Raw genomic sequence first — 6061 nt, forward strand, 5'->3', positions numbered from 1 at the left:
AGCCAGCAAGTGGTCATCCCCCGAGGGGTCCCAGACTGTGAGAGGGCACAGGCCGGGCTGAGGGACCCCCTACCCCCGAGCGCACAAATTTTTGTGCACCGGACCTCTAGTTATATAATAATTTAAAAAACATATTTTTATTGATTTCAGAGAGGCAGGGAGAGGGAGAGAGATAGAAACATCAATGATGAGAGACAATAATTCATCGGCTGCCTCCTTCCCACCTACTGGGAATCGAATCCACACCCGGGCATGTGCCCTGGCCAGGAATCAGACTGTGACCTCCTGGTTATTGGGTCAATGCTCAACCACTGAGCCACACCTGCTGGGCTACAATAAAGCATTTGACTGGTATTTGTCCCTGGTTCCCAGAAGAGAGATGAAATCTTTGAAATTTCCCAAGTAATAGGAGTTTCTGTCATTCAGGAATCTGCCATTGACCTGAGTTTATGTTAAGCAATGAGATACTCGGGATGGGGTAGTCACCAGAAAGCCAATCATGTGATAAGCAGATTGGGACTCTCAGCCACGCATTATCAGCCCAGCATCTAAGGAAGTCAGCGCCCAGGGAGATTGAGTTCGATCATGTGGCCAATGATGCAATCCTTAATGAAACTCCAGGAAAAACTGGACACGGAAGCTCTGTGGAGCTTCCTGTTGGTGAGCACACTGATGTGCGAGGAGAGGGCGTGTCTGATTCCACGGAAAAGGGCGCCGAAGGGTCCCATTCCCTCCAGACCAGTCCTGCGTGTCTTCACTGGCTGTGCGTGCCTCCTACAATAGTGCTGTGATCATAGTGCAGCATTTTCCTGAGTTCTTTGAGTCGTTCTGAATCACCAAACAGGAGTAGGTCACGGGAATCCCCAGGTTTGTAGCCATTTGGTCAGAAATGAAAGTTTCCTAGGACCCCACTTGTAGTTGGCATCTGAAGTGGGCATAGTTTTATTGACTTTTACTAGTGGGTTCTGTGCTAACTTCAGTTAATATCAGAATTTTACTCCAGTACACCCATTCATGCCAGAATATTGGGTTTTAAATGGAATAGCTATTTTAGTTCCTTTGCCTTGCCATATAAATCTCAGGGTGATCTTACTTGCAAATAGGGATAGCTTAATTTCTATCTAGCTCATCTATAGGCCTTTAATTTCCTTTTCTTGACTTATTGCCCTTGCTAGATCTTTCAGTACTATGTTGAATAACAGTGCACATCCTTGCCTTGTTCCTAGTGTCAGGGGAAAGCATGCAATCTTTCACCATTAAGTCTGATATTAGCTGTAGGTTTCTTTTAGAATTTAGGTGTTCTTTATCAGATTGAGGACATTTCCTCTATTCCACAATTTCTGAGAGTTTTTATCATGAATGGGTGTTGAATTCTGTCAAATATTTTCCTGCATCAATTGATGTGATCACATATTTTTTCTTATTTAGACTGTTAATAGGATGACTTACATTAATTGGTTTTTGAATATTGAACCAGCCTTGCCTCCCAAGAATAAATCCCACTTAGTTATGGTGTATAATTCACCTTATCTATTGCTGAATCTTATTTGCTAACTAGAGACCCAGTGCATGAAATTCATGCACTGATAGGGTCCCTAGGGGCTGCCGGCTGCCGGCTAGGTACTTCCTCCTTTTCCCCGGCCAGCTCCACCTCCTGGTCAAACTCCCAGACAACTCCTGGTCGATGGGACAATTTGCATACTATACTTTTATTATATAGGATTCTAGAGGCCCAGTGCATGAATTCATACACCAGTGGGGTCCCTTGGCCTGGCCTGTGGGATCCATCAAAAACTGGCTCTCTGACATCCCCCGACAGGTCCTGTATTGCAAGAGGGCACAGGCCACCTGTCATCACCCATCAGTGCACAATCAGGGACGGGGAGGGACTCAGGAGGTTGGCCACCCAGGGAGGGACCACAGGAGGGCTCCAGGGCATATCTGGCCCATCTCACTCAGTCCTGATCGGCTGAACCCCAGCAGCAAGGTAACCTACCAGTCAGAGCGTCTAGTGATCAGTGCATGTCATAGCGACTGGTCAACTGGTCAACTGTCCTTTTATTATATAGGATTTTGTTAAGAATTTTTGCATCTACATTCATGACACATATGATAATATAAACATCTAACATTAGGATAATCTGCAGTAATCATCCAGGGATGTGTTTATTTGCAAGTTAATTCAATGAACACTAGCTCAAGCACGTGAGTTTATTTTTCTTATGAAATGAGAGGTCTGGAGAGAGGCTGTCTATGGCAGATGGAACTGTTCAAGGGTGTCATTAAGGACACAGGTTCCTTCCATCTTCCAACTCCGTGACTCTAGCAATAGTCTGTGGGATGTGTATCTTCACAGCTGCAAGGTAGATGTTGCATCTCCATTTTAGTTAGGGAGAAAGGAGGGACAAGGAGCAGAGGACTGGTGCTACAGGCTCTCTGAGCAGATCCCTTGTACCAAGGTGATGCAGAAGCCCCACAATGAATGACTTTTGCTTCCATCTCATTAGCCAGAACTAGATCACATGCCATGCTTAGCAACAAGGACATTTGGGAAAGTGAGCATGAAAGCAGACACAGTGCTATCCTCAGTGTGCCCATAGACTGAACCATCTGTCATCACCCATCAATGTTGTCACCCTGGATTATCTACATGACCACCTTCTGACTGGGTGCTATTCGCCATGTCAGGCTGGTATCAAGTAAATTACCGTGTCTCGTGGAAATTATAAAAGAACAAGCACATTTTATGTCAGTATTGGCATCAAGCCAAGAGAAGGGTAAACAACTTCAAAATGCTCCATTAAAAGGTGGTGTGCAGGAGGCAGCTGATTGATGTTTCTCTCTCATCGATGTTTCTAACTATCCCTCTCCCTTCCTCTCCATAAAAAAAATCAATAAAATATATTTTAAAAAATTACTTTGGACTACTATAAATATAGCTATTATGTTGACAAAAGTTTGGGTAGAGGAAGTGGTTGGAAAATGGAGTCTTCTCATGACAAGTAGTTCTTTGGGCATGCTGCACCTGGTCACCTTAAAAACATGATTTGTTTTTAGTAAAACAATAGCCCTCATCACATTTTTTTCTAATTTTTTCTAATGGAAAATTTTAAACAAAAAAAGGAAATAACCAAACAACACTCACATACACATCACCTCAATACAACAGTGTGAATACTTTGCCACATGTGTGCACTCATATGTAAACTATAAAAGCAGTAGACCATCCACTACAAAAATAGTAAAAAGGTTAAAAGTAGAAAGATCATGTGTAATTACAATAATAAATTAAGGGATAAACAAAAAAAAGAAGTAAAAAAAATAATGATAAAAACATAAATGTGGAAGGGGTGAGTAAAAATTGTAGTGATTTTAGAATGTGTTCAAACTTAAGCAACCATCAAATTAGACTGCTATAAACAGCCTGGAATATATGAAGCACATGGTAACCTGGAAACCAAAAATCTCTAAGAGACATACAGGAAATAAACAAAAAGAATCTAAACATAACACTATAGAAAATCATCAACGTGGAAGAGAGCAAGAGAAGCAGAAAGGAGGATGGAAGAACTACAAAAATGATCAGAAACACTAAGCTGGCCATAGTTACATGTCTATCAATAATTACTTAAATGTAAATAGACTAAATGCTACAATCAAAAGACACAGGGAGGCTGAATGGATAAAAGCAAGCCCTGTACATATGCCACCTAGAATAGACTCACTTCAGATAAAAAAACACAGACACACTGAGAGTGAAGGAATGAAAAAAGGTGTTTCATGCAAATGGAAACAAACAAAAAAAAGCTGGGGTAGCAATACCTCTATCAGACAACAAAGCCTGTAAGAGACAAAGAAAGGTATTTCATTATGATAAAAACAAGAGGATATAACTCTTGTTGTAATCATCTGCGGCCCGATGTAGGAGCACCTCAACTTAAGCAAACATCAACTTAAACTGTGTTAAATATTGTTTGGTATATATGAAGCACGTGGTAACCAAAATAAAAAATCTTCAAGAGATATGCAAGAAATAAAGAAAAAAAGACATCTAAACATGACACTACAGAAAGAGCAGGAGAATAAGAAAGGAGCAGAGAGGAACCATAAAAATTCAGAAAACAATAAATAATATGGCAATAACTACATACCTATCCATAATTACTTTAAATTAAATGCTCCAATCAAAAGTCATAGGGTGGCTGAAAGGATAAGAAAACAAAACCCATACAAGACAGCCAATTCAGATCAAAGACACATACAAACTGAAAGTAAAGGGATATAAAAGGTATTTCACACAAATGAAAAAAAAATGCTGAGGTAACAGTACTCATATTAGACAAAATAGATTTTAAAACAAAGACTATAATAAGAGTCAAGAAGGGCATTTCATAATAATAAAGGATTGATAAAAAAGGATAACTCTCACAAACAACTATGCACCTAAGGTAGGAGCACCTAAATACATAAAGAAAATATTGCTGGACATACAGGGAATGATTAACAGTAATACAGTAATACTAAGGGTCTTGAACACACCATTCACATCAATCATATAGACAGAAAATCATTTAAGTGGCCTTAAATGACACAGAAAAACAGATGGACTTCAGCAATATTTTTTTGACATTGTCCCTAAAAGGAGGAGAATACATATTCTTTTCAAGGACATGTTGAACATTTTCCATGGAACATTTTCCAGGATAGACCACAAAACAAGACTCAACAAATTTTAAAAGATTGGCCCTAGCCGACTTGGCTCAGTGGATAGAGCATCAGCCTGCGGACTGAGGGGTCCTGCGTTCGATTCTGGCCAAGGGCACATGCCTGGGTTTCGGGCTTGATCCCCAGGAGGGGGCATGCAGGAGGCAGCCGATCAATGATTCTCTCTCATCATTGATGTTTCCATCTTTCTCTCCTCCCTTCCTCTCTGAAATCAATAAAGAAATATATTTTTAAAAATTTTTTTAAGATTGTAATTATATCAAGCATCTTCTCTGATCACTATAGTATGAAACTAAAAATCAATTACATAAGGAAAAAAACTCACACAAACACTTGAAGCCAAAATAACATGCTACTAAACAATGAATGGGTTAAACACAAGATCAAGGAAGAAATAAAAAGATGCCTTGAGACAAATGAAAATATCGACATAATGAGCCAAATTTTATGGGACACAGTCAAAACAGTTCTAAGAGGGAAATTTATGCAATATAAGTCTATCTCAAATGACAAGAAAAATCTCAATAGAAACTTACACCCAAAGGAACTAGAAAAAGAAAAAAAGCCCAAAGTAAATAGAAGGAATGAAATAATAACAATCAGAGTGGAGATAAATTAAATAGTCTAACAGGCAATATAAAGATCAATAGGGAGAGAGAGAAACCAAGATGGTGGCGTAGGTAAACACCGGAAATTGCTGCCTCATACAAGCACTTCAAAAATACAACTAAAAGACAAAATGGCCATCATCCAGAACCACAGGAAGGCTGGATGAGTGGAAATTCTACAACTAGAAGGAAAAGAGAAAAGCACACTGAGACTCAGAGGAGGTGCGGAAGTAAAGTGCAGAGGTACGGAGGCACACATGGAAAGGGCTGGCAACTGAGGACGAGGTTGTCTTTTTCAATCGAGAGGGAGTCTCAAGCTCCTGACTGCTCTGAACTCCAGTTTCGGGCAAGTCTCTGGGGACCCAGACTCATATCAGGAGAAACTGGACTGTCTGGCATCGGTCGGAACTCGAGGGTGGCTTTCTCTCAGAGGTGCTTGCAGTGATTACTGCGGGACACTGAGACACAGGGCCTCTTAGGGTAGGACTGAGGATCAGCCATAGCTGTTTGCTCCGCCCTGTTGATTCCCTGAGACCCCACCCCCACCCAAGCTGTGCACAGAGGCTTTTGCATATGAAAGGCCTGGCCCTTTGCAATCTGAAAATTACCTAACAAACTGCAGCTTGGTCAGAGAGACCCAGAACATCCAAAAGAAGGCCCAAGGCCCCACAGCAGCTTGCATTGCTTCACAGCTGGGCCTCATCTGGGCACCTCCAAACCCCAAACAA

General features: G+C 40.9%; 1 pseudogene; it reads right to left on the reverse strand.

Moving 5' to 3' along the window:
• The window catches only part of LOC106728205, a 61967-nt pseudogene that overhangs the window by 34902 nt on the left and 21004 nt on the right, over positions 1-6061 (reverse strand).

The sequence above is a fragment of the Myotis brandtii genome, unplaced genomic scaffold (assembly GCF_000412655.1).
Source record: "Myotis brandtii unplaced genomic scaffold, ASM41265v1 scaffold563, whole genome shotgun sequence".
In the NCBI taxonomy this organism is placed as follows: Eukaryota; Metazoa; Chordata; class Mammalia; order Chiroptera; family Vespertilionidae; genus Myotis; species Myotis brandtii.